The 15168-nt window shown below is 61.5% G+C and overlaps 1 long non-coding RNA gene across 3 annotated transcripts in view; it reads right to left on the bottom strand.

Annotated features, from left to right (window-relative positions):
- Positions 1–13737, bottom strand: part of LOC139825687 (uncharacterized) — a 156593-nt gene extending 142856 nt beyond the window's left edge. For 2 of the 3 annotated variants that reach the window (XR_011735908.1, XR_011735910.1), the window contains exons 1-2: positions 13678–13737; positions 12798–12857 (exon numbers count right to left, since the gene is read on the bottom strand). This is a non-coding gene — a long non-coding RNA (uncharacterized lncRNA). Of the gene's footprint in view, positions 1–12000; positions 12669–12797; positions 12858–13677 lie in introns of those variants that run through there. The other variant, XR_011735909.1, reaches the window with a different exon arrangement.
- Positions 13738–15168: the final 1431 nt, after the last annotated feature.

Here is a 15168-nt window from a genome sequence, read left to right as displayed (position 1 = left end):
CCCTGGGGACAATGGGGGGTCCTGGGACCTCACAGTGGGCCCTGAGGACAATGGTGGGTCCCCTGAATGTCAAAATGGGCCCTGGGGATAATGGGGGGTCCGCAGGATGTCACAATGGGCACTGGGGACAAAGGGGGGGTCCCCAGGATGTCACAATGGGCCCTGGGGACAGTGTGGGGTCCTGGGATTTCACAATGGGCCCCAGTGACAAAGGGGGTCCCCTGAATGTCACAATGGGTCCTGGGGACAATGCGGGCTCCTGGGACGTCACAATGGGCCCTGGGGACAAGGAGGGATTCCCAAAATGTCACAATGGGCCCTGGGGACAAGGGGGTGTCCCCAGGATGTCACAATGGGCTCTGCGGACAAGGGTGGTACCCACGGTGTCACAATGGGCACTGGGCACAAGGTGGGGTCCCTATAGTGTCACAATGGGTCCTGGGGACAAGTGGAGTCCCCTGAAAGTCACAATGGGCCCTTGGGACAATGTGGGGTCCTGGGATGTCACAATGGGCCCCAATGACAAACGGGGGCCCCTGAATGTCACAATGGGCCCTGGGGACAAAAGGTGGTCGCCAGGATATCACAATGGGCTTTGGTGACAATGGGGTCCCCAGGATGTCACAATGGGCCCTGGGGACAAAGAGTGTCCCCAGGATATCAGAATGGGCCCTGAGGACAAGTTGGGGTCCCCTGAATTTCACAATGGGCCCTGGGGACAAAGAGGGCTCCCCAACATATCACAATGGGCCCTGGGGACAATGGGGGGTCCTGGGATTTCACAGTGGGCCCCAGTGACAAGGAGGGATCCACAGGATGTCACAATGGGCCCTGGGGACAATGGGGGGTCCTGGGACGTCGCAATGGGCCCTGGGGACAAAGGGGGTGTCCCCATGGTGCCACAATGGGCCCTGGGAGCAAGGGGGTGGCCAGGATGTCACAATGGGTCCTGGGGACAATGGGCGGTCCTGGGACGTCACAATGGGCCCTGGGGACAAGGAGGGATCCCCAGGATGTCAGAATGGGCCCTGGGGACAAAGAGGGGTCCCCTGAATGTCACAATGGGCCCTGGGGACAAGGGGGTGCAGAGGATGTCACAATGGGCCCTGGGGACAATGGGGGGTCCTGGGACGTCACAATGAGCCCTGCAGACAAGGGTGGTACCCACAGTGTCACAATGGGCCCTGGGCACAAGGGGGGGTCCCCATAGTGTCACAATGGGTCCTGGGGACAATGGGGGGTCCTGGGACGTCACAATGGGCCCTGGGGACAAAGAGGGGTCCCCTGAATGTCACAATGGGCCCTGGGGACAAGGGGGTGTAGAGGATGTCACAATGGGCCCTGGGGACAATGGGGGGTCCTGGGACGTCACAATGAGCCCTGCAGACAAGGGTGGTACCCACAGTGTCACAATGGGCCCTGGGCACAAGGGGGGGTCCCCATAGTGTCACAATGGGTCCTGGGGACAATGGGGGGTCCTGGGACGTCACAATGGGCCCTGGGGACAAAGAGGGGTCCCCTGAATGTCACAATGGGCCCTGGGGACAAGGGGTTGCAGTGGATGTCACAATGGGCCCTGGGGACAATGCGGGGTGTCCAGGATGTGAGAATGAGACCTGAGGACAAGGGGGGTCCCCATGGTGTCATAATGGGCCCCAGTGACAAAGGGGGTCCCCTGAATGTCACAATAGGTCCTGGGGACAATGGGGCGTCCTGGGACGTCACAATGAGCCCTGGGGACAAGGAGGGATCCCCAGGATGTCACAATGGGCCCTGGGGACAAAGAGGGGTCCCCTGAATGTCACAATGGGCCATGGGGACAAGGGGGTGCAGAGGATGTCACAATGGGCCCTGGGGACAATGGGGGGTCCTCGGACATCACAATGGGCCCTGAAGACAAGGAGGGATCCCCAGGATGTCACAATTGGCCCTGGGGACAAGGGGGGGTCCCCAGGATGTCACAATGGGCCCTAGGGACAAAGAGGAGTCCCCTGAATGTCACAATGGGCCCTGGGGACAGGGGGGTGCAGTGGATGTCACAATGGGCCCTGGGGACAATGGGGGGTCCTGGGATGTCACAATGGGCCCTGGGGACAAGGGGGGGTGTCCAGGATGTCAGAATGACTCCTGAGGATAAGGGGAGTCCCCATGGTGTCATAATGGGTCCCCAGTGGCAAGGAGGTGTCCCCATGGTGTCACAATAGGCCCTGGGGACAAAGTGGGGTCCAAGAATGTCACAATGGGCCCTGGGGACAAAAGGGGTTGCCATAGTGCCACAATGGGCCCTGGGGTCAAAGGGGGTCCCCATGGTGCTACAATGGGCCCTGGGGACAAAGGGGGGTCCTGGGATGTCACAATGGGCCCTGGGGACAAAGGGGGTGTCCCCATGGTACCACAACGGGCCCTGGGAGCAAGGGGGTGGCCAGGATGTCACAATGGGTCCTGGGGAAAATGGGGGGTGCCCAGGATGTCACAATGGCCCCTGAGGACAAGCGGGGGTCTCCATGGTGTCACAATGGGCCCCAGTGACAAAGGGGGTCCCCTGAATGTCACAATAGGTCCTGGGGACAATGGGGGGTCCTGGGATGTCACAATGGGCCCTGGGGACAAGGAGGGATCCCCAGGATGTCACAATGGGCCCTGGGGACAAAGTGGGGTCCTAGAATGTCACAATGAGCCCTGCGGACAAGGGTGGTACCCACAGTGTCACAATGGGCTCTGGGCACAAGGGGGGGTTCCCATAGTGTCACAATGGGTCCTGGGGACAAGTGGGGTCCCCAGGATGTCACAATGGGCCCTGGGGACAATGTGGGGTCCTGGGATGTCACAATGGGCCCCAGAGACAAAGGGGGTCCCCTGAATGTCACAATGGGTCCTGGGGACAATGGGGGGTCCTGGGACGTCACAATGGGCCCTGGGGACAAGGAGGGATCCCCAGGATGTCACAATGGGTACTGGAGACAAAGGGGGGGTCCCCATGGTGTCACAATGGGCCCAAGTGACAAGGAGGGTCCCCACGGTGCCACGATGGGTCCTGGGGACAAGGGCGTCCCCCAGATTTCACAATGGGCCCTGGGGACAATGGGGTTGCCCAGGATGTCACAATGGACCCTGGGGACAAAGGGGGGCGCACAGGATGTCACAATGGGCACTGGGGACAAAGGGGGGGTCCCCATGGTGTCACAATGGGCCCAAGTGACAAGGAGGGTCCCCACAGTGCCACGATGGCTCCTGGGGACAAGGGCGTTCCCCAGATGTCACAATGGGCCCTGGGGACAATGGGGTTGCCCAGGATGTCACAATGGGCCCTGGGGACAATGGGAGTCCCCAAGGTGTCAGAACGAGCCCTGGGGACAAAGTGGAATCCTGGGATGTCACAATGGCCCCCAGTGACAAAGGGGTTCCCCATGGTGCCACAATGGGCCCTGGGGACAAACGGGGGTGTCGACGGTGTCAAAATGGGTCCTGAAGACAAAGGGCGTCCCCAGGATGTCACAATATGCCCTGGGGACAAAGGGAGTCCCCACGGTATCAGAATGGGCCCTGGGGACAAAGGGGGGTCCCCTGAATGTCACAATGGGCCCTGGGGACAATGGGGGTCCTGGGATGTCACAATGAGCCCTGCGGACAAGGATGGTACCCACAGTGTCACAATGGGCCCTGGGCACAAGGGGTGGTCCCCATAGTGTCACAATGGGTCCTGGGGACAAGTGGGGTCCCCAGGATGTCACAATAGGTCCTGGGGACAATGTGGGGTCCTGGGATGTCACAATGGGCCCCAGTGACAAAGGGGGTCCCCTGAATGTCACAATGGGTCCTGGGTACAATGTGGGGTCCTGGGATGTCACAATGGGCCCTGGGGACAAGGAGGGATCCCCAGGATGTCACAATGGGCCCTGGGGACAATGGGGGGTCCTGGGACGTCACAATGGGCCCCAGTGACAAGGGGGGGTCCCCAGGATGTCACAATGGGCCCTGAGGACAAAGAGGGGTCCCCTGAATGTCACAATGGGCCCTGGGGACAAGGGGGTACAGTGGATGTCACAATGGGCCCTGGGGACAATGGGGGGTCCTGGAATGTCACAATGGGCACTGGGGACTATGGGGGTCCCCAGGATGTCACAATGGGCCTTGGGGACAATAGGAGGTTCTGGGATGTCACAATGGGCCCTGGGGACAATGGGGGGTGCCCAGGATGTGAAAATGAGTCCTGAGGACATGGGGGGGTCACCATGGTGTCACAATGGGTCCCCAGTGACAAGGAGGGGTCCCCATGGTGTCACAATAGGCCCTGGGGACAATGGGGTCCCCTGAATGTCACAATGGGCCCTGGGAACAAAAGTGGTTGCCATGGTGCCACAAGGGGCCCTGGGGTCAAAGGCGGTCCCCATGGTGCTAAAATGGGCCCTGGGAGCAAGGGGGTGGCCAGGATGTCACAATGGGTCCTGGGGACAATGGGGGGTGCCCAGGATGTCACAATGGACCCTGAGGACATGGGGGGGTCCCCATGGTGTCACAATGAGCCCTGGGGACAAAGGGAGGTCCCTACAATGTCACAATGGGCCCTGGGGACTAATGAGGTCCGCACGGTGTCACAATGCGTCCTGGAGAAAAAGGGGGGTCCCCAGGATGTTACAATCTGCTCTTGGCACAATGGGGTTCCTGGGATGTCACAACGGGTCCCCAGTGACAAAGGGGGTCCCCAGGATGTCTCAATGGGCCCTGAGGACAATGGGAGGTCCCCATGGTGTCACAAAGGGTCCCCAGTGACAAGGGAGGTCCCCACGGTGCCACGATGGGTCCTGGGGACAAGGAGGTCCCCAGGATGCCACAATGGGCCGTGGGGACAATGGGGGGTCCTGGGACGTCACAATGGGCCCTGGGGACAAAGAGGCTCCCCAGGATGTCACAATGGGCCCTGGGGACAATGGGGGTCCCGGGACGGAATAATAGGCCCTGGGGACAAAGGGGGGGTCCCACAGTGTCACAATGGGCCCTGGGGACAAAGGGGGTCCCCACGGTGTTACAATGGTCCAGGGGGAAAAAGGGGGATGCCCAGGATGTCACAATGGGCCCTGAGGACAAGGGGGGCTCCCCAGGGTGTCGGAATGGGTCCCCAGTGACAAGGAGGGTCCCCATGGTGTCACGATGGGTCCTGGGGACAAGGGGGTCCCCAGGATGTAACAATGGACCCTGGGGACAATGGGGGGTCCTGGGACGTCAGAATGGGCCCTGGAGACAAAGGGGGTCCCCAGGATGTCACAATGGGCCCTGGGGACAATCTGGGGTCCTGGGACGTCACAATGGGCCCTGGGGACAAGGAGGGATGCCCAGGATGTCACAATGGGCCCTGGGGACAATGGGGGGTCCTGGGACGTCACAATGGAGCCTGGGGACAAGAGGGGGTCCCCAGGATGTCACAATGGGCCCTGGGGACAAAGAGGGGTCCCCTGAATGTCACAATGGGCCCTGGGGACAAGGGGGTGCCGAGGATGTCACAATGGGCCCTGAGGACAAGGAGGGATCCCCAGGATGTCACAATGGGCCCTGGGGACAATGGGGGGTCGTTAGACGTCACAATGGCCCCTGGGGACAAAGAGGGGTCCCCTGAATGTCACAATGGGCCCTGGGGAAAATGGGGGGTCCTGGGACGTCACAATGGGCCCCAGTGACAAGAGGGGGTCCCCAGGATGTCACAATGGGCCCTGGGGACAAACAGGGGTCCCCTGAATGTTACAATGGGCCCTGGGGACAAGGGGGTGCCGAGGATGTCACAATGGGCCCTGGGGACAATGGGGGTCCTGGGACGTCACAATGGGCCCTGCGGACAAGGAGGGATCCCCAGGATGTCACAATGGGCCCTGGGGACAAGGAGGAATCCCCAGGACGTCACAATGGGCCCTGGGGACAAGGGGGGGTCCCCATAGTGTCACAATGGGCCCTGGGGACAATGTGGGGTCCTGGGATGTCACAATGGGCCCCAGTGACAAAGGGGGTCCCCTGAATGTCACAATGGGTCCTGGGGACAATGGGGGGTCCTGGGACGTCACAATGGGCCCTGGGGACAAGGAGGGATCCCCAGGATCTCACAATGGGCCCTGGGGACAAGGAGGAATCCCCAGGATGTCACAATGGGCCCTGGGGACAATGGAGGGTCCTGGGACGTCACAATGGGCCCTGGGGACAAGAGGGGGTCCCCTGGATGTCACAATGGGCTCTGGGGACAAGGGGGGTCCCCAGGACGTCACAATGGGCCCTGGGGACAAAGGGGGTCCCTTGGACGTCACAATGGGCTGTGGGGAGAAGGAGGGATCCCCAGGATGTCACAATGGGCCGTGGGGACAAGGAGGGATCCCCAGGATGTCACAATGAGCCCTGGGGACAATGGGGGGTCCTTAGACTTCACAATGGGCCCTGGGGACAAAGAGGGGTCCCCTGAATGTCACAATGGGCCCTGGGGACAATGGGGGGTCCTGGGACGTCACAATGGGCCCCAGTGACAAGAGGGGGTCCCCAGGATGTCACAATGGGCCCTGGGGACAAGAGGGTGCAGAGGATGTCACAATGGGCCCTGGGGACAATGGGGGGTCCTGGGACGTCACAATGAGCCCTGCGGACAAGGGTGGTACCCAGGATGTCACAATGGGCCCTGAGAACAAGGGGGGGTCCCCATAGTGTCACAATGGGCCCTGGGGACAAGGAGGGATCCCCAGGATGTCACAATGGGCCCTGGGAACAATGGGGGGTCCTGGGACGTCACAATGGGCCCTGAGGACAAGGAGGGATCCCCAGGATGTCACAATGGGCCCTGGGGACAATGGGGGGTCCTGGGACGTCACAATGTGCCCCAGTGACAAGGGGGGGTCCCCAGGATGTCACAATGGGCCCTGGGGACAAAGAGGGGTCCCCTGAATGTCACAATGGGCCCTGGGGACAAGGGGGTGCAGTGGATGTCACAATGGGCCCTGGGGACAAGGGGGGTGTCCCCTGAAGGTCACAATGGGCCCTGGGGAGAAAGGGGGTCCCCAGGATGTCAAAATGGGCCTTGGGGACAAAGTGGGGTTCTTGGATATCACAATGTGACACAGTGCAAAGGGGGTCCCCATGGTGCCACAATGAGCCCTGGGGACAAAGGGAGGTCCCTAGGATGTCACAATGGGCCCTTGGGACAATGGGGTTCCTGGGATGTCACAACGGGTCCCCAGTGACAAAGGGGGTCCCCAGGATGTCTCAATGGGCCCTGAGGACAATGGGAGATACCCATGGTGTCACAAAGGGTCCCCAGTGACAAGGGAGGTCCCCACGGTGCCAGGATGGGTCCTGCGGACAAGGAGGTCCCCAGGATGTCACCATGGGCCCTGGGGACAAAGGGGGTCCCCAGGATGTCACAATGGGCCCTGGGGACAAAGAGACTCCCCAGGATGTCACAATGGGACCTGGGGACAAGGGGGTCCCCAGGAACTCACAATGGGCTCTGGGGACAATGGAGGTTCCCCAGGATGTTCACAATAGGCCCTGAGGACAAGGGGTGGTCCCCATGGTGTCACAATGGGTCCCCAGTGACAAGGGGGTCCCCAAGGTGTCACAATGGGCCCTGGGAACAACGGGGGGTCCTGGGACGTAACAATAGGCCCTAGGGACAAAGGGGGTCCCCACGGTGTTACAATGGTCCCGGGTGACAAAGGGGGATGCCCAGGATGTCACAATGGGCCCTGAGGCAAGGAGGGGTCTCCATGGTGTCACAATGGGTCCCCAGTGACAAGGAGGGTCCCCATGGTGTCACAATGGGCCCTGGGGACAAGGGGGTCCCCAGGATGTAAGAATGAACCCTGGGGACAATGGGGGGTCCTGGGACGTCACAATGGGTCCTGGGGACAAAGGGTGTCTCCAGGATGTCACAATGGGCTCTGGGGACAATGTGGGGTCCTGGGATGTCACAATGGGCCCCAGTGACAAAGGGGGTGCCCTGAATGTCACAATGGGCCCTGGGGACAATGGGGGGGTCCTGGGACGTCACAATGGGCCCTGGGGACAAGGGGGGGTCCCCATAGTGTCACAATGGGTCCTGGGGACAAGTGGGGTCCCCAGGATGTCACAATGGGCCCCAGTGACAAAGGGGGTCCCCTGAATGTCACAATGGGTCCTGGGGACAATGGGGGGTCCTGGGACGTCACAATGGGCCCTGGGGACAAGGAGGGATCCCCAGGATGTCACAATGGGCCCTGGGGACAAGGAGGAATCCCCAGGACGTCACAATGGGCCCTGGGGACAAGGGGGGGTCCCCATAGTGTCACAATGGGCCCTGGGGACAATGTGGGGTCCTGGGATGTCACAATGGGCCCCAGTGACAAAGGGGGTCCCCTGAATGTCACAATGGGTCCTGGGGACAATGGGGGGTCCTGGGACGTCACAATGGGCCCTGGGGACAAGGAGGGATCCCCAGGATGTCACAATGGGCCCTGGGGACAAGGAGGAATCCCCAGGATGTCACAATGGGCCCTGGGGACAATGGAGGGTCCTGGGACGTCACAATGGGCCCTGGGGACAAGAGGGGGTCCCCTGGATGTCACAATGGGCTCTGGGGACAAGGGGGGTCCCCAGGACGTCACAATGGGCCCTGGGGACAAAGGGGGTCCCTTGGACGTCACAATGGGCTGTGGGGAGAAGGAGGGATCCCCAGGATGTCACAATGGGCCGTGGGGACAAGGAGGGATCCCCAGGATGTCACAATGAGCCCTGGGGACAATGGGGGGTCCTTAGACTTCACAATGGGCCCTGGGGACAAAGAGGGGTCCCCTGAATGTCACAATGGGCCCTGGGGACAATGGGGGGTCCTGGGACATCACAATGGGCCCCAGTGACAAGAGGGGGTCCCCAGGATGTCACAATGGGCCCTGGAAACAAACAGGGGTCCCCTGAATGTCACAATGGGCCCTGGGGACAAGAGGGTGCAGAGGATGTCACAATGGGCCCTGGGGACAATGGGGGGTCCTGGGACGTCACAATGAGCCCTGCGGACAAGGGTGGTACCCAGGATGTCACAATGGGCCCTGAGAACAAGGGGGGGTCCCCATAGTGTCACAATGGGCCCTGGGGACAAGGAGGGATCCCCAGGATGTCACAATGGGCCCTGGGAACAATGGGGGGTCCTGGGACGTCACAATGGGCTGTGGGGACAAGGGGGGGTCCCCAGGATGTCACAATGTGCCCTGGGTTTCAAAGAGGCGTCCCCTGAATGTCACAATGGGCCCTGGGGACAATGGGGGGTCCTAAGACGTCACAATGGGCCCTGAGGACAAGGAGGGATCCCCAGGATGTCACAATGGGCCCTGGGGACAATGGGGGGTCCTGGGACGTCACAATGTGCCCCAGTGACAAGGGGGGGTCCCCAGGATGTCACAATGGGCCCTGGGGACAAAGAGGGGTCCCCTGAATGTCACAATGGGCCCTGGGGACAAGGGGGTGCAGTGGATGTCACAATGGGCCCTGGGGACAAGGGGGGTGTCCCCTGAAGGTCACAATGGGCCCTGGGGAGAAAGGGGGTCCCCAGGATGTCAAAATGGGCCTTGGGGACAAAGTGGGGTTCTTGGATATCACAATGTGACACAGTGCAAAGGGGGTCCCCATGGTGCCACAATGAGCCCTGGGGACAAAGGGAGGTCCCTAGGATGTCACAATGGGCCCTTGGGACAATGGGGTTCCTGGGATGTCACAACGGGTCCCCAGTGACAAAGGGGGTCCCCAGGATGTCTCAATGGGCCCTGAGGACAATGGGAGATACCCATGGTGTCACAAAGGGTCCCCAGTGACAAGGGAGGTCCCCACGGTGCCAGGATGGGTCCTGCGGACAAGGAGGTCCCCAGGATGTCACCATGGGCCCTGGGGCCAAAGGGGGTCCCCAGGATGTCACAATGGGCCCTGGGGACAAAGAGACTCCCCAGGATGTCACAATGGGACCTGGGGACAAGGGGGTCCCCAGGAACTCACAATGGGCTCTGGGGACAATGGAGGTTCCCCAGGATGTTCACAATAGGCCCTGAGGACAAGGGGTGGTCCCCATGGTGTCACAATGGGTCCCCAGTGACAAGGGGGTCCCCAAGGTGTCACAATGGGCCCTGGGAACAACGGGGGGTCCTGGGACGTAAACAATAGGCCCTAGGGACAAAGGGGGTCCCCACGGTGTTACAATGGTCCCGGGTGACAAAGGGGGATGCCCAGGATGTCACAATGGGCCCTGAGGCAAGGAGGGGTCTCCATGGTGTCACAATGGGTCCCCAGTGACAAGGAGGGTCCCCATGGTGTCACAATGGGCCCTGGGGACAAGGGGGTCCCCAGGATGTAAGAATGAACCCTGGGGACAATGGGGGGTCCTGGGACGTCACAATGGGTCCTGGGGACAAAGGGTGTCTCCAGGATGTCACAATGGGCTCTGGGGACAATGTGGGGTCCTGGGATGTCACAATGGGCCCCAGTGACAAAGGGGGTGCCCTGAATGTCACAATGGGCCCTGGGGACAATGGGGGGGTCCTGGGACGTCACAATGGGCCCTGGGGACAAGGAGGGATCCCCAGGATGTCACAATGGGCCCTGGGGACAATGGGGGGTCCTGGGACGTCACAATGGGCCCTGGGGACAAGAGGGGGTCCCCAGAATGTCACAATGGGCCCTGGGGACAAAGAGGTGTCCCCTGAATGTCACAATGGGCCCTGGGGACAAGGGGGTGCAGAGGATGTCACAATAGGCCCTGGGGACAATGGGGGGTCCTGGGACGTCACAATGGGCCCTGGGGACAAGGAGGGATCCCCAGGATGTCACAATGGGCCCTGGGGACAAAGGGGGGTCCTGGGATGTCTCAATGAGCCCTGCGGACAAGGGTGGTACCCACGGTGTCAGAATGGGCCCTGGGAACAAGGGGGGGACCCCATAGTGTCACAATGGGTCCTGGGGACAAGTGGGGTCCCCACGATGTCACAATGTGTCCTGGGGACAATGTGGGGTCCTGGGATGTCACAATGGGCCCCAGTGACAAAGGGGCCCCCTGAATGTCACAATGGGTCCTGGGGAAAATGGGGGGTCCTGGGACGTCACAATGGGCCCTGGGGACAAGGAGGGATCCCCAGGATGTCACAATGGGCCGTGGGGACAAAGAGGCGTCCCTGGAATGTCACAATGGGCCCTGGGGACAAAGAGGGGTCCCCTGAATGTCACAATGGGCCCTGGGGACAATGGGGGATCCTGGGACGTCACAATGGGCCCCAGTGACAAGGGGGGGTCCCCAGGATGTCACAATGTGCCCTGGGGACAAAGAGGCGTCCCCGGAATGTCACAATGGGCCCTGGGGACAAGGGGGTGCCCTGAATGTCACAATGGGCCCTGGGGACAATGGGGGGTCCTAAGACGTCACAATGGGCCCTGGGGACAAGGAGGGATCCTGGGACGTCACAATGGGCCCCAGTGACAAGGGGGGGTCCCCAGGATGTCACAATGGGCCCTGGGGACAAAGAGGGGTCCCCAGGATGTCAAAATGGGCCCTGGGGACAATGGGGGGTCCTGGGACGTCACAATGGGCCCCAGTGACAAGGGGGGGTCCCCAGGATGTCACAATGGGCCCTGGGGACAAAGAGGACTCCCCTGAATGTCACAATGGGCCCTGGGGACAATAGGAGGTTCTGGGATGTCACAATGGGCCCTTGGGGTTTAGAAGTCAGGTCTAAGAGTGCAGCGTTTGGGGTGCAGGGGCTTGGGGGGAAATTTAAGGTTGCAGAGTGTGGGGTGCACAGGACTGGGGCACAGGATTTGGGGGTGCGGGGTTTCAGGGTTCAGGATTTGGAGGTGTGGAGTTTTGGGGTGCAGGGGTTGGGAGTGCAGGGTGGTGGGGGTGAGAGATTTGGGTGCAGGATTTGGGGGTGCAGAGTCTTGGGAGGCAAGGATCTGGGGCTGCAGGATTTGGGGGTTCAGTGTTTAGGGCAGCACAACCTCGGGGTGCAGGGGTTTGCAGTGAAAGGTTTGGTAGGCAGGATTTGGGGTGCAGGATTCTGGGGTGCTGGGTTTGGGGTACAGGATTTGGTGTTGCAGGGATGGGGTTGAAGGGCTTGGGTTTCCAGGCCTTTGAGGTGCAGGATTTGGAGGTGCAGGGTTTGGGAGGGAATTCTTTGGGGTGCAGGGTTTGGGGGCAGGTTTAGGGGTGGAGGGTATAGGACGGAAAGATTTGGGAATGCAGGGTTTGGGGTGCAGGTTTCGGGGTTCAGGAAGGTAGGGAGGGCAGGATTAGGGGGTGCAAGGTTTCAGTTGTAGGGTTTAGGGGTGCAGAGTTTGGTAGGGCCGAATTTGGGGGTGCAGGATCTGGGGTGCAGGGTTTGGGAAGACAGGATCGGGGGTGGAGGATTTGGGGGTGCAGGATTGAGGGGCAGGGTTTTGGTGCAGGGCTTGGGGTCAGGATCTGGGGTGCAGGTTTGGGAAGAGTATTTTGGGGTGCAGGATTTTGGGTGCCGTGTCTGCGGGGCAGGTTTGGGGTGATCACTGCTGATCCGCACACACTCGCTCTCTCTGTCCCCATTGTCCCCAATGCCCCCTTACCTGTCTCACCTCCCTCTCCAGCTCCGCTCCCACCCCCCCAATCCCCCTCAGCGGGGCCAGCCCAGGGTGCAGCTGCTGCAACGGCTCCTCCTCTGCATTCATTAACAATTAACACCCTCAGCAGCGCTAATTAACACCCCCCCCACCCCCCCGTATCCCCGCTGCCCCCTAATTACCCCCTAATTCGCGCTAATCACCCCTAATTCCCCCTCATTACTCACCCAGCAGCCCCTCGATGTCCGGAGCCGCCATCTTGCCCCGCCGGGAGGGCCACAAACCACCTCAAAATTGACCCAAAATAGCGCTTTTTCAACCCAAAACCCTCCCGCTGAGGCTCCCCGAGCTGTGTCCCCAAAGCCCCCGCTGTTGTCACCTCGGGAAAAGCGCGAAAAAAGCGGCCCCGGGGGTCCCCGCGCTTCGCTTCGCGCTCTGAGGGAAAGCGCGGGAAAACGAGCGGAGACGGAAAGAGCCGAGCGGAGCCGAATGGGCCCGAGCGGAGCCGAACGGCGCCCGAGCGGAGCCGAACGGCGCCCGAGTCCCGGCCGGGGCCGAACGCACCCGAAGGGACCCGAAGTCTTCCCGAAGGGGTCCGAGTGGAGCCGAACGCACCCGAACGCACCCGAAGGGGCCGAACGCACCCGAAGGGACCCGAAGTCTTCCCGAAGGGGTCCGAGTGGAGCCGAACGCACCCGAAGGGACCCGAACCCACCCGAAGGGGCCCGAGTGGAGCCGAACAAACCCGAAGGGACCCGAACCCACCCGAAGGGACCCGAACGCACCCGAAGGGACCCGAACGCACCCGAAGGGACCCGAACGCACCCGAAGGGGTCCGAGTGGAGCCGAACGCACCCGAAGGGACCCGAACGCACCCGAAGGGACCCGAAGTCTCCCCGAAGGGGCCCGAACCCACCCGAAGGGGCCCGAAGTCTCCCCGAAGGGACCCGAAGTCTCCCCGAAGGGACCCGAACCCACCCGAAAGTGCCCCAAAAGGCGCCAAACTCCCAAATCCCCCCCTTTTTACCCCAAAACCCGTGTTCCGCTCCCCCCCCGGCCCCTCCTCTTCCTCCCCCCGCCCCCTTTCTTCCCCTTTTCCCGCCTCACGATCGTTTCCCGCCGCGGCGGTGGCTGCGAGCGAGGCCACGCCCCCTTCCTCAGGCGGCGGCCAATGGGAAGCGGGGGGGGTGCGTGGCCACGCCCACTGTGCGTGGCGTGCGCGGAGGCGGCTCCGAGAGGAGCCGAAGATACACGAAGGGAGCCGAAGGGACCCGAGGGGACCCGAACGCACCCGAAGGGACCCGAACGCACCCGAAGGGACCCGAGTGGGGCCCGAACGCACCCGAGGGGACCCGAACGCACCCGAGGGGACCCGAAGGCACCCGAAGGCACCCGAAGGGACCCGAACGCACCCGAAGGGACCCGAAGGGACCCGAGTGGGGCCCGCACTCACCCGAAGGGACCCGAACACACTTAGGGGGCTCCATGAGTCACTTATGGGTCACTATGGGGCACTCCTGGGTCCCTAAGGGGGAAATTATGGGGGTCTATGGGGAGTTCAGGAGGGACCCAGGAGTACCCCAAGGGACCCAGGAGTGCCCCAAAGGACCCAGGAGTTCAGGAGGGACCCAGGAGTGCCCCAAAGGACCCAGGAGTTCAGGAGGGACCCAGGAGTGCCCCAAAGGACCCAGGAGTACCCAAATGTGTTGTGTTTTGTTTTTTCTCTCTTGTTTATGTCCTCTTTTACCTGAAATGGGACAATGGGGGCAATGGGGGGCAATGGGGTCAATGGGGGGCAATGGGGTCAGTGGGGGGCAATGGGGTCAGTGGGGGGCAATGGGGGACAATGGGGGACAATGGGGGCAGTGGGTACAATGGGGGCAATGGGGGGCAATGGGGGCAATGGGGGGCAATGGGGGCAGTGGGGGGCAATGGGGGGCAATGGGACAATGGGGGGCAATGGGGTCAATGGGGGCAATGGGAGTCAATGCGGTCAATGGGTCAATGGGTCAATGGGGGCAATGGGAGTCAATGGGGGGCAATGGGGATCAATGGGTCAACGGGGTCAATGGGGGTCAATGGGGGTCAATGGGTCAATGGGGGCAATGGGGGCAATGGGGATCAATGGGGGGCAATGGGGGGCAATGGGGATCAATGGTGATCAATGGGGGGCAATGGGGGGTCAATGAAGTCAATGACTCAATGACTCAATGGGGGTCAATGGGGATCAATGGGTCAATGGGGTCAGTGGGGTCAATGGGTCAATGGGAGTCAATGGGGTCAATGGGGGTCAATGGGGTCAATGGGGATCAATGGGTCAATGGGGATCAATGGGTCAATGGGTCAATGGGGTCAATGGGGATCAATGGGTCAATGGGGTCAATGGGTCAATAGGGATCAATGGGGGGCAATGGGGATCAATGGGTCAATGGGGTCAATGGGGTCAATGGGTCAATGGGGGTCAATCGGTCAATGGGGATCAATGGGGGTCAATGGGGTCAGTCAATGGGGTCAATGGGGTCAATGGGAGTCAATGGGGTCAATGGGTCCCAGGGTCGCATTCCCGCTGTCCCTGTCCCCGCTGTCCCAGGGCTCAGT

The sequence above is a fragment of the Patagioenas fasciata genome, chromosome 27, assembly GCF_037038585.1.
Source record: "Patagioenas fasciata isolate bPatFas1 chromosome 27, bPatFas1.hap1, whole genome shotgun sequence".
In the NCBI taxonomy this organism is placed as follows: Eukaryota; Metazoa; Chordata; class Aves; order Columbiformes; family Columbidae; genus Patagioenas; species Patagioenas fasciata.
This window is presented reverse-complemented; position numbering and strand designations above follow the sequence as displayed.